General features: G+C 40.1%; 1 protein-coding gene and 1 pseudogene across 1 annotated transcript in view; one reads left to right on the top strand and one right to left on the bottom strand.

Moving 5' to 3' along the window:
* CSMD1 (CUB and Sushi multiple domains 1) overlaps nucleotides 1-16,220 on the top strand; it is a 1,871,580-nt gene that overhangs the window by 444,632 nt on the left and 1,410,728 nt on the right.
* Nucleotides 14,268-15,557, bottom strand: LOC140604549 (malate dehydrogenase, mitochondrial-like; annotated as a pseudogene).

Below are 16,220 nucleotides of genomic sequence, written 5' to 3'. Positions count from 1 at the left end.
GAGGCTATCGGATGGCCTAATAGTATATTCGGGGAAAAGACCTAAGTTGGCAGTATAAAAACAGATAGAAATTTCCAGTCAGATTTTATTGTTTTAGATAAAATGGCAGGAGAAGACTCATATAACAAAATAATGGATGCTTTCTTGTAAAGTTCATTTTTGTTTATAAACATTAGGCAAAAAAAATCCTGATACTAATGTTTCATAAAATCATAATAACTGAAATGGTTAAAAGGGCTAATTCTCTTTTGAGAAGCATCTAGTAAGAACTGTGCATGTGCTCAAGTCATCAGGTAACTGATCTTTTTTGGGAAAAGATCTAAAGTGAAAGCAAGTTATGTTATTCTGAAAAGCTTCTGGCATATCTCCAGACACACAAGGGAAGGCAAAGACAAATGTGAGATTTTCCAGCTCAGCAGCTCTTAGGAAGACTTTGTAGGCAAGAGTAAGTGGATAGATGATGTCAACAGCTGGGCTAGAGGCCACTCTCTAAAAAACCAAAATGGTCTAAACTGAACTAAGCTTTGATGGATTCTAGTCATCTTCCAGAACAGGTCCACTTGTCCTATGTCTTTGGGAAAGATAAATTTTTCCTCAAATTTATTCTCTAGGGTTATAGTAATTTGATAGAAAATCCATGTTTATTCTTGTAACAAAACCTGTTATTTATAAAATTTTAAAGCAGATTTAAGCATTTTATTAAGACTACTTCAATTGAGACTATTATAATAAACCGACTCTTTCTGGTTTCCTATTACTTTAGACTGTTGTTGCTGGATGAGGCTCAGAAAGTTGTGTTTTTATTCCTAAGACTGAAGTTAAGTCGATGAAACAGACATGACAGGTGCCTATCAATATTTGTGTCAATTGCTTTCCCAATAGAACACAAAATATTTTGATTATTTTACTCGTCACCACTTTTTCACAAATGTGTATTCTTGTTTGTACAAAAATTATTGCAAAAAAAATTGTCAAGCATTCATTGTGTGATTATTAAGTACTAGGCATTTGGTACTGGGCAAAAACAAGTAAGATGTAGTTCCTCTACTAAGGAGATCCCACTGTTCACGATAGCAGTCTATGAACGTTATTTTGCAAAAGTATTTCCATTATTACTCCATTATTTTGCAAAAGTATTTCCAACATTAAACAGAAAGTGTCATATTAGGCATAGCTTGGTGCTTACGAAATATGCTTTAATTTTTTTAAATCTCTCATGCTATCCTACCATTATCATAGAACAAGTACATGAGAGAGTACTCAAGATTATAAAGTTGATATTCAAAAATCACAAATGTAATCTCTTAACACCACATTTTTTTCTTTTGTGAGTTTGTTCCCATTTAGCTGCTCTCATTTTGCAAATAATTATGTTTGTAAAGTACATCCCAAAGACAAAGAATAGTCTAGCACAAAGATGTAGTCCCCACCTACCTCTCTCTTGTTGAACAAAGCAAGAGCTCCCAGGTACTCTTATGAGTAATAGCAAAGGCAGCAGCCAGGGTGGCTGCTGATTCCATAAAGACTATTTCACAAGTGATTTGAGGTGCATGACAGGGCCTGGATTCGAGGAATCATAGTGAAAGCCCAGCGAATCTCATGCATGCCTCCAGGGCCACCTGTGTGAAATGTCAGCTCATTTCCCGTTTGAACTCATTACTACCAAAATATGATGACGGGATGACAACCTGACTTGCCAGAAGATGCTCAGCATTTCTTTCATTTATGCATCCATCGATTAAAATTTCTAGTTACAAACATGTTTGCTATGATTTATTTTAAACATTCTTGTTTGGAGAAGAGTTAATATTCTACCAAATCAATGAGGCGACTTTGTTCTGAGGACACATCATTATGAGATTGTTCTGATGTCTAATACGTCACCACGGAAGGTGAGAGAAAGCTCTCCTGTTCTTCAGAAGCTCGAGGTGAAGTGATGGGTGGCATTCTTCTTAGTGTGAGGTCACAGCTGCCTGCTGCCCCCACCACATGCCTTTCCCTTCTTTCTCTCTTCCAGTGCATGATGCTTTTCTTCGAGAGTCAATTCTGAAATCTGTTTTTTCTCTCTCTCACTTTTTTTTTTTCTTGGTCACTTCTCTCACAGAATTATTTTGGAATTGATTGAAAATTTAGCACTTGACTTATGCTATTTTGTAGAGAACTTGATGTATTTGACTTGCAGTTTAATTGGCATCTTTACAGAAGACATTGAATGTCTCAATTCAAGCTAAAAAACAAACAACAAACCCTCAAACCCTCAAACCCTCAAACAAACAAACCCTCAAACAAACAAACAAACAAACCCTCAAACAAACAAACAAACCCTCAAACAAACCCTCAAACCTCTCAAGTTGTTCTAAGATTCCATTTACCCTTGTTTGATGATAACATGGTTTCAAAAATGGTGATGCTAATTTTTACTGTTTGAATACTTAGAACTCATAGTAGCGTTGAAAGAGCAGAGTTAGTTATTTTTTAATCAATCATGTTATTTGCATTATGTATCTTACACAATTTTTATTTATTAAATTTTTATATATTGTGGAAAAATTTATTGTTGAGAATTGTAAAAGCACAGCATGTTTTGACTCACTGTTATTTGCTGGATACTTTTTGAAGTAAGGTACCAATGGAATGACGTACAATAATTTAGTTTGGAGCGTTTTCAGTCAAGTATCATATTTGGTTTAAAAAGCAGTGAGTCTATTTGCATATTGCCTCTGAGACAGGTATATGTTTCAACGACAGTGGATGTTTTGTAGATGGCACATATTTTACTGTATAGTATTAAAGAAAAAAAAAAACTACTAAGCACTGATGAAATGTGTCACCAAGCTGACAGGTTCACAGACTTGTTATCATCTGTGTTGCCCCATCCTAGGCTTGGGGGGCTTTATTAGTGTCATTTCCAATCACAAACATCATCCATTTTCTGTGCAGAAATAATTGACTGAACACTAGAATGTACTTTCTACTACACTTTTTGAAAATGGGATACATCTTCCCTTTGCTATCTTCCAGTTCTTAGCAGAGAATAGTGCCTTTTATGCAGCAGGAAGTCAACACAATATGTTTGTGCTTAATGAAAATTTTAGTTTCTGTGTTGCCAAAATTGCTTCTTGAGTGCATACATTTCCATGTTTGATACATCTTTTTAAAATTTTTCTGTAACCACTTCATGGAATCTGGCTTCTTTACATGACAAAAGATAGATGCATGGGATTGGATTTCTCTTTCCAATTCAACGCATGGGAGATATTTATTGAAAATATCATTCATTCTAAAAACATGCAAGGGGATTAACCATACCAGGAACTACATTTAGTGCTGGAGGTCGGTAATCCAACACCATTATGCATCCACTTGAGGAGGGAGGAAGAAGTGCTAGCTGAGGAAACTTCAGGCTTTCCTGGAGCACCGAGGGCCAACCTGAATTAGAAACTGATGTTGTGGGATCCCTGGGTGGCGCAGCGGTTTGGCGCCTGCCTTTGGCCCAGGGCGTGATCCTGGAGACCCGGGATCGAATCCCACGTCAGGCTCCCGGTGCATGGAGCCTGCTTCTCCCTCTGCCTGTGTCTCTGCCTCTCTCTCTCTCTCTCTCTATGTGACTATCATAAATAAATAAAATTAAAAAAAAAAAAAAAAAAAAGAAACTGATGTTGTGACTGGTTTCAGAATAATAACTTTTTATTTTACTTTTAAATTTTATTTAAATTTAATTAATTAACCTATAGTGTATTATTAGTTTCAAAGTAGTGGTCAGTGATTCATCCATCTTACATCACACCCAGTGCTCATTCCATCACGTGCCCTCCTTAATGCCTATCACCCAGTGACCCCGTCCCCCAACCCTCACCCTTCCAGTGACCACAAGAGACTCTGAATCACAGGACTGTGAGACTGAGAAGAATCACATTTTAAAGACCAAAGACATACTGCGGAGGGGAAGATGGTCCTAGAAATAACATAATGGAAGGCTTAATGCTAACGTGGTGTTTCTAAAATGTTGCTTTGTGTAAACCATTTCAATATGCATTATTTTATTTATAACTCATGAGAACCCAGTGAGTGGGTAGGAGAAGAAGGGATCATCAGCTCATTTTCTAAGCAAATCTCTGAGGCTGCCATCATGCAGCCACCTTCAGGAAGACGGCGGGAATCCAGATTTCTGACTTCATTTCTTTCAGCATGCCATTCTTCTGTTCTTTCAGATAACTAATTTTACACATTCTTTCTTTGTGCATGCCTGTGTGTGAGTGAGAACTAGCAAATGCCAGCCAGCACTCCTCCTATAACAGATACTTTTATATACTTTTTTAAAATAAGTTTTTATGCCTTGGCAACCAGTATACATAGTATAAAAATAGGGACTATCAGCTAGAATAAAGAAACAATTACAACAGAAACTAACTTTGATGAAGAAGAAGCTTAAGCTAAATCTGTCCTTTTTTTTTCCTTTTTTTTTTTTTTAAGAAAAAATGGATACCATGAAAAAACAGGTACAATTAAGTATAAGCATTGATGGTATGTTTGTTTAGATCTTCAATGCTCACATGAGATCATAAATATGACAGTCATTTTTAGTTCATATTTTGAATTAATAAGTGGAAGGATCACCACCATTATGAAAAACATCAAAAGATGTCTAATGAGGGGCACCTGAGTAGCTCAGTTGGTTCAGGTCAGGTCCTGAGATCAACGCACATGGGATTCCCTGCTCAACGAGAAGTCTGCTTCTCCCTCTTCCTCTGTCCCTTTCCCTCCACTTGTGTTCTCTCTGCGTCTCAAATAAATATGTTTTTTCTTAAATATGCATAGTGAAAATTATATTGGCCTGCTGTTTTCCACCTAGAGTTTTCAGGCTTTCTATCTATGAGTTTCGAAGCTCTGCAGAGTTGATGAATATCTGTACATTTTACAATCAAATCAGGTCCTCCCTTTTACTTAGTTCTTGTGTGACTTTGGGGTAAGTCCTTAACTTTTCCATTTGCAGTTTTCTTATGAGAAAATAGAGGATAATAATGATCCCCTACTTTGTAGGGTGGTGGTGAAGTACATGGAGAACACTGGAAGCTGTGCCCTGAACCTTGCAAATACTCAGTGTTTGTTACTATTTCTCCCCTTGTTTCCTCCCCCATCCCCCCCACCCTCTTGTCCCCTGCCTTCCTCCCTCACCCAGATTTTCATTCTTATAAATGATGCCTATCAAGATGTTTGGCTTGTACCAGACAAGAATAATTCAATGGACAATTTTTCTTTACAATAAGACCTGAGGGCCTCATTTATCCTAGATAATATTATCTTGGAATTATCTTATCTTCTCTTTATTTATATCTATTAGATGGAATGGAATGAGAAACATTTCTATATCACATTTATATCATTTATCATTTCTGTATTAGACAAGAAGGAAATATTCATCAATGAAATCTTTGAAGTAGAATTTTCTTATATAAATGCAAATTTCTCAGGAATACCATACAAATGCAAGAGGTATACCATTTGTATAAAATACAAATAATGCATGCTATATTAATCTTTAATCTTTCTTTTTCCTCCCTATTTCAGCACCACTCCTTGTTCTTTCAGTAATCCCAACTCATTTTCCCACTTCCTGACTTCCCTCTTCTAGAAGGAAATCCCATCTTCTCTTCCCAGCTGTATTTTTGACCTCCTGACCTCATAACCACAGTTCATATTCTTTTTGTTACATTTTAACACTTAAGTATAGAAATAACATTTATTTTATTTTGAAGATTTTATTTATTTGAGAAAGAGAGAGCACAAGCAGGGGGAGCAGCAGGCAGAGGGAGGGGGAGAAGCAGACTCCCCACTGACCAGGTAGCTAGATGTGGGGCTTGATCCCAGGACCCTGAGATCATGACCCGAGCTGAAGGTAGATGCTTAACTGACTGAGCCACCTAGGTGCTCCGATGACAAGTTTTTTAAAATGTGCATATTTATTTAACTCTGTTAAGTTGCTTCCATAGATGGCTTTTGTGGAAAGACATAGAGCATAAATAAGAAAATAATTTCAGAGGACAGAGGAGCTATCGAGTAGCTGCCACAGACCTTCTGATTATAAATCTGTGTGACATAGGTAAAGCAGTGCTCTCTGCTCAAGAGAAATATAGTGAGAGCCACATATGTAAAACAAAATAAAATGATGTGAAATAAAAATAAGCCACACTTAGAGAAACATGAAATAGATGTGATTAATTTAATAATTTATTTAGCCCAAATGTGCACAAAACGTCATTTCAACACATAATCAATAATGAGATATTTTGTATTCTTTCTTTCTGAAGAGCTTGTCGAAATCTGGTGTGTACTTTACATAAATGGACAACATGTTTCAATGCAATCTACAATTTTCAGTGGAAATATGTGATTGATATTTAAAATCCACAAAACAATTAAATTGAAAGATTTGATGCACATAATTCATGTTGTTCCAAACATGCTTTTCCAAAGTTTTCTAAACCCTGAATCAAATATTAGTTGTAAAATTTACATATACATGGATTATAGTTGGATAAAATTGAAAATTCAGTTAGTCACAATTTTAAGGGGTCTAGAGTCATGTGCAGTTAGAAGGTTGAAAAAAGGAGAAAAAAAATCAACTTAATTTCTCATTGAAACATATGAATAAGAGGGCCTGTGTGCCATGACTGAGTTTGCAAATCTGCTTCCCTAACCACCCCACCTGACCATCACCCAGCCCCAGCCAGGGCTCCTAGGGCTTTTTCTTGGTTGTAAACTTTGAACTTAGGGACCATCATGTGTTCTTCCTTGACTCCTTTGTTCCCCAGGAGGTCTGCAAAGGCTTAACTAATTGGTGGAAATGGTATCACGCTCAAGATGTAAAGCAGCCCACAACCAACCTGACTTACCATGAATATCAGAGTCACGGTTTTTAATTGACAGTGTGGAATTTCCCTTTGGAGTGAGAGACGGGAAATGGGAGAAAGAACTGGGATGACCTCACTGGCAGACTTGAGAGTGGAAGGGGATGGGGAAAATGAAGATTGGCGTCTCCACAGGAAAGGGTGCAGGAGTTGCTATGGTAACTTCCCAGAAACACACGGGAGGACCCAGTTCACTCACAAGTAATGCTCTGAATGTGACCAGGGCATAGTCCATCATAACGTGGATTGTGGACCATGAGAAGTTCTTCCACTTAAGAGCATCAGGGGATCAGAATCCATCAGGAACCCAGCAGCAGTTGTGTGGGAGGTCACCAGAAACTACGCCCCATGTGGGCACAAGGGGCTAATGGAGGCTGAGATGGGCACAAACGGTTTCTTAGGGAAAATTAGAAGATGCTATACTCACTGTATTCCAACTTATCTTTACAAAATAAAACTAAAACTAATAATAATAATAATAATAATAATAATAATAATAATAATAAAGTAACTGTTTAAGGAAACTCTGAACATCCACCCTGGCAGGACTTCATGAGAAAAGCCATTCCAATCTCAGATATCATTAATTCTAGGAAGTCACTTCTTATGTTCTGATAAATTCTACTCCCATAGCTTGGGTTCGTGGTGCTTGTGTTAGAAAATCCACCCTCCTAAGGGAAAAGATGAGACTGGCATTTTGGGGAAATCAAACTAAAAGCTGTACCTGCTCTGAAGAAGTGATATTTGTTTGTGGTTTGGTGCCGCCATCAGGATAGAATCTAGGAATTGGCAGGATCTTGTCTGAAAATCAGGTGTCAGAGACTCTCACTGTTACACCTGAGCTTTCCCTCTTTGCAGGGGCAGCTCTAGGTAGGACGGTCCGGGCCTGGGACCTGAGGCCGCACATGAAGTGAGGAAGTGTTTGCAGTAGTTAAGTTGGAGCTTCATTTGCTCCCTGCTTGCTCTATTTCCTTAGGTGTCATGTTCATGTAGTGTGAGTTAGGGGAATGATGTAGACTCTGGGGTGGGGGTGGGGGTTTCTAAAGCCTCCCGGCCACAGGGCCCCTTGGCCTCAGACAGAATTACCTGAAGGAAATCTCCAGTAACTGTAGAACTACTGGAGAAGGGGGTCCAAATATATCCAGGGTTCTGACTCACACCTACCAGCAGTGTATATCGTTACAAGTAAACCAGACTCTCCTGAGTTTCAGAAGGGTCTTTGTCTCCAAAGCATGACCATTCAGATGAAGGTCTATCACAAAAAGGAAGGACCGAGTGACCTCTCAGGAAAGATCCTGTCAAGTTGTAGGAGTCCCTACTTCGTAGCTCCACCTGTGTTAATGATTGTGGCTTATTTTATCCTCCCGTGACGGACTAAAACCCAGATTCTTTGCCCACTGACAATGCATATCCATTAAGGCTTAATGTTTCTCTGTCTAGTCAGTGTTACTTGGAAAAATATCTTTCTCTGGGGTGAAAAATGAAATACCAAATTCATTGACAGTTATCTACAGCAAATGCTCTACAGGAGAGTTGTGTGGAACTAAATTCTTGTGAGACTTATTTTTCGGATATTCTCGCATGAAATTCAAAAGCATGGGTAAGATAAGAACGACAATCATGATCTCTCTGCTATCATACTCGCATTTTTATGAATATGGAAACAGGGGTGAGCTAAATGATTTTAGCCCTACCATGTTTGCTCTTTCAGATGAAGGTAACAATATAAACCAGAACATCATGTCATAATGTGATTTGTTTAGACTTATCTACAAAGAATTTTGAGTGTTGAAGAAATAGAGAATGCATTCTAGTTTCTTTCTGGGCATTCTTTACACTGTTTTGTGATAATCTTTGGTAGGATGAAAATCATGCATGGGGAAGAAAATGAATATATATTGGGAGAGAACACAAAGGTGCCTGGAATTTTTTTCCCCATGATCCAAATCTAGAGAATTCCCTCCTGTGAAACCTCGTCAACTGTATGTCATACCGTGGAGCTATCCTTGGTTCTAAAAAACAAGGAACCATTCCCTTTCCTGTGGTCACGTGACATGCTATATTAACTATTATGGACTTACTACACATGTATTAATTTTTGTGTACACATTTGACACCGAGTGTTCATGGAGTAGCAAAACAAGCTCATTCCTATCCTTCAAAGAGCAGATAATTTATTGGGGGAACCCAAATTTTTAAGAGGTAAATTATTTAATGCATTAACATTACAAAGTATCAACCATTATTGAGGTTATAGAGTTCTTTGATAGATAACAATAGGATGAGGAGAGCCAGCATAGATAAATTGGTCTGTATGGATTCTTGGTGTTCAGAAAAATGAGGAAAAAGTAGTCATAGGGAATGTAGACAAAAAAAAAAAAAAAAACAACAACAACGACAACAACTGGATTGTAGTGAGGCAAAGAGAGAGTGGGGTGTTTCTCGCTAATAAACAAATGAATAATGTGATTATTTGGTTAATAAATTCTTCGGCTCCTTTGTTATTGGATCTTAGGAATATTTACATGGAGACTTTTAAAGAATAATGACTTTATCTTTAGACCACGCCCACTTATTTTCTATAATATACTTAGATTTTATTTTGATGTAATAAAGTATCAATGGTATGTTTTTGCCTCAGGAAAGGCCATCTGCCTTTTATTTGCTTCCCTCGCAGATTCAAAAAATTAGTGTGTGATATAGTTTTTTATGCAGTCCTCATAATTTTAGAGAAACCCAAATTGCTTTATGAAGAGTGTCCTTTGTTCTAAAGACTTAAGTTTTCGTGTTTCTTGCCACCACTATTCACTGCTCTTACAGGGCATTGGATGCTGCTATTTTGTGTCTGTGGGAGTGAGAAATGAAAATGCCAGACTTATGACAACATGATGTATTGAGTCAACCCGCATGAATACCATTAGTGTCATACTCTGTCTTCTTGTCTTGTGGCAAGTTATATTTCCAGTAAAAACATAATACTGTAATTCTGAATGTTTTCACCAGAGTTTTGTATGATTTTAGATGTTTAAAAATCCTAATAAGGCTTGCAGTGAGCGATGCAATATTTTCCTTTCTGAAACAGCTTATGTATTAGTTTAATGAAAGTCAATAGTGCATAGAATAGGACTGGGATTTTACAGAAGGTACTTGAAATGCATCGCAACATACAAGTGTCATATATACTCTTAGGATGCAAATAAGCCCCCTACACAATGCAAATTGTATGTACCAGGAAATATATGTTTTTTTTTTCATTTAACTGTTGTTGAATATATATTTTTATATACTCACTTTAGAACCAGATTTTTTTTTTATGGTGTCCGTTTCACTTTGGTTTTGCTAGGCAACTCCTTGAGGCATTGAGATGTCCTTTGTGTTGTATAAAGCGGTCTTTTAAGGATAGGTATTTGTACATTGAAAGTTTTATTCCTAAAATATATTCATTCCAATTTATCCAGTTTGAATAACATATTATCCCCTTAGGTATTTAAAGTCTCCCACATGCTAAATATATTATAAATATTTGCTATCGACTCCCTGCAAAATGAACATGCTTTAGGATAAAAGAGGGAAGGGAGTTAGAAGTCAATATTTATTAAGCTCTTATTGTGCCACAGTTATTGTTTTGGAAGCATTACCTATGTCTCCAACCAAATTGTCTCAGCTCCGTGAAATAGTGTACTGTGTTCTCATTATGGGGGTGAGAGATGAGCACTATGGGGGCTTAACAATATAGCCTGTGGTTACACTGACAGTAGGTTTGATGAAACTGATAATTCAAAACCAGGTCTTGCTTGACATTTAAAGGATTTGCAGTGTCCGTTATTACATCCATCTAAAATTATGCCATAGCCGATTCCATAATTCATCTATAGAACCTGATCATAATGTTCATTATGCCTCACAAACTAGATGCTTTCTTATATGAATCATTTTCTATGATTTATATGTCGTTTATTTTTTTATTTCATTTAGACAGCCTCCTATATGGGAAAGTGAAAGCATAATCTTAATTTCTGCATTCACAATACAATTCAGAAAAAACAGAGATCTGAATAATTAATCTTTCAAATCTTGGACTACATCCGAATACCCTGCATCCTTATCTTTGGTTTTCATTTTTCGTAGTGAAAAGCAATAGCATACTGAATTAATAACTCTTGAGTCATGAGATTCATGTTCATATAAAAATGTTACATTTGTATTCACCCTGTAGCTATGGCAAAGGCAAGAATTTTGCTCTATCTTGCTGCAAATAACCAACATAAATGTAGTTAATAAATACTCCCTGGGTTGATCACCAACATATTTGCATGAATTTATCCAAATGCAACGGTACCTTGTTGGTGGAGAGACAAGAATTCACAAAGAGTGGAGAGAATGTGTGGGGAGTGGAGGGATCGGGGCTAGTCAGAGAGAAAGATACACCCAGCAGAAGCTCCCAAAACACAGCAGGTATTGCATACTGACTCATGGGCAGGGTTGCATGAGAGGGAATGTCCTTGGCATCATGGGACCATCCAGAGGCTTCCTGCAGAGGCTACAGAACCACTACCCAGAATGGGAGGCAGTGCAAGGGGTTCATGGGGAAGGGGTAGATGGGCTGGGGGATTTGTCAGGTGAGGTCATGGTGCGGGGGGTGGGGGGTTATCTCATAAGACCTCATGCAGCAGCACTTGGAGGAGCCTCTGGACCAGAGGGCTTCCTAGGGGCAGCAGCAGCTTGGGGTCAGCATTAGTCTGCTCTGGCTGCCATGGCAAAGTCCCACCGACTAGGGTGACACAGAAGAAATGTATTTCTCACAGTTGCAGGCTGGATGTCTGGGATGAAGGTGCTGGCAGGGATGGCTCCTCCTGAGATCTCTGTCCTCAGATCTCTGACCTTCTCTCTGTGTCTCCACATGGCCTTTGTGCTGGTGTCTCTGTCCAAATTTCTTTAGAAGGATACAAATCCTATCAGTCCGGTCCTACGCCTTTTCACTTAATTACTTTTCTAAAGATCTTCCGGATGCAAACACATTTTGAGGTACTGGGAGTTAAGACTTATAGGGGTGGATTTGGAAAGGACACATCTGAGCCCGTAACAGAGTCTTACAACAAGGCCCTATCTATCGATGGTGGTAGCTGTGGGGTGAGGTTTGGCAGGGTGTGCAAAGCAAGCAGGAAGCAGGCTCTAAATAGCTTAAAATGTGCTACTTTGGGCAATTTTAAAAAATAATCAAACGTGTAAAACTTTGAGTTTGGTGCTAGTGGGCTTTGGAGCTAACGGTTGTCAGCCTGCAGTGAAGAAATAAACAACCTCGTGGAGCAGACCCCATTTTGCTCGTTTACATGACATTGGGTCAGGGCATCTCAGTACCAGCCCCTACCCCCCGGGACTGCCTCGGCCTGCTTACAACTGGCAAGCTCCCCAAGAAGAAGTAGTTCTCTTTTTATTTGGTTTCTGTTATTGCTATTGATAAACCATCCCTTCCTTCAGCTCCTGCACATTCAAGATATCTTGTCTACGGCGAGTACATCCAGACTTGAATTTAACTGACTTTACCCTTGCTCAATTTTGAATAACTGTATGAAGTTTTCAATAAAACTGTGTATTTCATTAAATTCATCTTTCTAGACATTGTTTTAAATCCAGCTCAGTTATTAACTCCTCTCTGACACCTTCCCCACCTTCCTCAAGCAGAGCATTTCCCATCTTCAGTGGTCCCATAGCATTTGATACTTGTCTGCACGGCCTCATGGCACCTATGACATCGCAGCATAACTACTGTTTATGTGCACGGGTGATTCCCTGAATCTGTGAGCTACGTGTCAGATCAGGGACTGTGGTCTCTACAGACAGTTCCATTTCCTACAACTCAACACATAATAGGCACTCATTAAATGCTATTGAGCTATTGAATGAGTAGAATGAGGAAGCAGCCACCAAACTAAGACACGATGGCAGCCACCCCACAAGTATGTTCCTTCCTAGAGCTTTTGTTGGAAATCACAGTGACAAAGAATAGGGCACAAAATACCATTTGCCTTCTGAGTATGGAAAGCAGTGACTGAAATTGCTTCTTTTTGAGAACAGAAAACTCACGGAAATACAATGTAAATTATTTCTAGTGAGGTTAAAAAGGCTCTAAATCTGCTTCTTGGGTAAGATTTGAAATGGATCTGCATTCTTCCTGCTTGCTCCGTAAAGAGCTAGCTTGGTTACTGGTCTGGTTCTTTTGGGGGAAGGAGGTGGACTTTTTCTACTGGTACAGATCGAAGTATAATTAACAGCAGCTAATCCTGAGAGCCTTGGAGTTTCTACAACAAGTATTCCTGTCATCTCCACATCATATTTTAAAGGATTTATGGACACTAGTAATGGATACTTGTGACCACTACTGATGTACAGTACTGATGCTGTTTTGAGCAGTTGAGTTTTCCCTTTTTATTAAACAGGGCTTATACTAATTTTGCTGTTTAAACACTAAAACCACCCCAAGATATATTAAGGTTGGTTGGGTCAAGTGGCTTCGGTGGCTCCATGTTGAGTTGGACTTTGCATCAATTTTTCTGACTCTCTAACTCACAATTTACCCTCCCCGGGAATCCCCACCAGTGCCTGACCTTGACGGCCATCTGGGGTTCTTGTGAAACAAGCGTGTCCTCAGGTTTCTCTTCTCATCCGATAGCATGGTGTTATGAATGGAATGTTTGTGTCCAAAAGCCACATGCTGAAGCTCAGTGTAGCTGTATTTGGAAATGAGCCTCTAAAGAAGTAATGAAGGTTAAAGAGGTCCTAAGGGTGGGGCCCTGGTCTGATAGGATTAGTCTTTATCAGAGTAGACACCAAGGACCAGTTTCCTCTTTCTGTGTGTGTGCACCTGTGTAGGAGAAAGGTCACATGAGGACATAGGAGAAGGCATTTAGTTGCCTACAACCCAAGGGGACAGCCTTCACCTGATATTAGGTCTGTCGGTGCCATGATCTTAGATGTTCCAGCCTCTAGAACTGTGAGAAAATAAATGTCTGCGATCTAAGCTCCCTTCCTCCCCCGGGTGCATGGTATTTTGTTACAGCAGCTGGAGCAGACTAAGACACTTCAGAATGCTCCAGCCCAAACAAGGGTCTCAGGGAGCTCATGATCACTCCAGAGTAGGAAATTCTTGACCTCAGATCAACATCTGCAGTGCCTGGAAACCACTGAGGCCTGCATTCCCCAAACTTGAGTTATCATAAGAATCAGACCTACCGAATAAAAAATTCTGTGAGGTTGAGAGCAGTCTACCATTGAGCAAACGTTGCTTATCCAATATCCTCCACCAGTAGCAAAGGTAAGTGTTTATTAATCGAAACATATACATTTTTGCCAATGGAGTGACTTTTTTTTTTTTTTGAAAAAGAAAATGGAAGCCTGCTTTTATTGATGCACACATTGACGGACTTGCGATTGGAAGGGGCGGTGACGTTAACATGACTCTGGTGGTTAACGCAACGGAAACATGAGGGCAGGAGATGGCTTTGCAGGGACATGATGCCTTCATAAGTGAGGGAAACGGACTGCTAGCTGGCTGCCCTTTCATTTCATGTTCTTCACAAACTCCTCTCCCTTTTTGATGGAGGGCTTCAGCTCGGGGATGGCTTCTGCTATCATCTTCTCTTCAAAAGGGGAGATCTTGCCAATGCCTAGATTCTTCTCGATGCCCTTTTTCCCCAGCAGTAATGGTGTGGAGAAATAGGCACAGTCTGCTTCCTGGGATTTAACAAAGGAACATTCGACAACTCCTTCCTTCCCATTCATTGCATCCACAAGGGAGAAGACAAACCGGGCTCCAGCGTATGCCATGGACAGGGTGGCAGAGCCTGCTCCAGCTTTGGCCTTCACCACCTCCGTGCCGGCCTCCTGAATCCGCCCAGTGACGGCTGTCAGCTGGTCCTGGGGAAGGTCCACCTTGGGGGTGCACTGAGAGATCAGGGGGACGATGGTCTTCCCGGCATGACCGCCAATGACAGGAACATTGACTCGCGCGGGATCCAAACCCTTTAGTTTTGCAATGAAAGTGTTGGCCCTGACAATGTCCAGGGTCGTCACCCCGAAGATTTTATTGGGGTCGTAAGCTCCGTGTTTCTTAAAACCTCCGTTGCAATTGGGATGGTGGAGTTGACCGGATTTGAAATGACGCAGATCATGGCCTCGGGGCAATGCTGGGCGCAGGCCGCAGTCCGGGTGGCCACAACTGAGGCATTGGTGTTGAACAGGTCATCCCGTGTCATGCCTGGTTTTCTTGGGACTCCGGCTGGAATAACCACCACATCGCAGCCTTTGAGGCAATCCGGCAGCTGCTCAGGTCCGAGGTGGCCTTTCACGGTTGCTCTGGTCTCGATGTGGCTCAGATCTGCGGCCACTCGGGTGTATGAGCAATACCGTAGAGGGTCAGGCGGCTCGCTAAGGGGCTGTTCTTGAGAAGCAGCGCAAGGGGCTGCCCAATTCCTCCGGAAGCCCCAAGCACAGCTGCTTTAGCATTGTTCTGGGCCGAGGTGCTGAAGCTGCGGTGGAGAGCGGCGCCGGCAGGGCGGGCGAGGGCGGAGAGCATGGTTGGTTGGAGCGGGCAGGGAGCCGAAGAGCAGGCGCAGGAGCCGGCGGCTGGCAGGTGACACCAACGACCTCCACACCGCAATGGAGTGACTTTTTGTTATCTTTGAAGTGCCCAAGAAAACAAAATTTGCATGCTTCTCCAACTATACAGTACAGGTCTGAAAGACTTCTTTTCTTCACATCATTTCTCTTTCATTTCCCCATGGAACACTAATATGAACTTAATATATTCACCTGATGCAATTCTATGATTAACTTCAAAAAACAGGAGTTCCTCTTAAAATCAAGCGGTAAATGTTCTCGGTTAGATATTTCATCCATCCTCTGAATCTGGAAGGCCCAGAATCTATTTATTAATGTAATTTAAACGTGAACCCTGGTACAATTATAATTCCACAGGTGACATTTGGGAATTTGTGTTTAAATTAATAGCTTGGTGGCATGTGGTTAGCTTAAGTCAGTTAAGTGTCTTCCTTTGGCTCAGGTCATGATCTCAGGACCCTGGGATCCATCAGCTCTCTGCTCAGTGGGGAGTCTGCTTCTCACTCTCTCTCGGCCTGCTCCTGCATCTTCCCCCACTCTCTCTTATAAATAAATAAAAATAAAAATCTTTAAAATATAAAATAAGTGAATAGCTTATAAGAGCTTTGAAGTTCTTAATTTTTTCCACTCTTTTAAAAACAATAATTCTACACAAACCAGAAAAACGAAACCCACAAGTTCATAACATGGCCGATT

Source organism: Canis lupus, chromosome 15 (assembly GCF_048164855.1).
Source record: "Canis lupus baileyi chromosome 15, mCanLup2.hap1, whole genome shotgun sequence".
Taxonomy (NCBI): Eukaryota; Metazoa; Chordata; class Mammalia; order Carnivora; family Canidae; genus Canis; species Canis lupus.
This window is presented reverse-complemented; position numbering and strand designations above follow the sequence as displayed.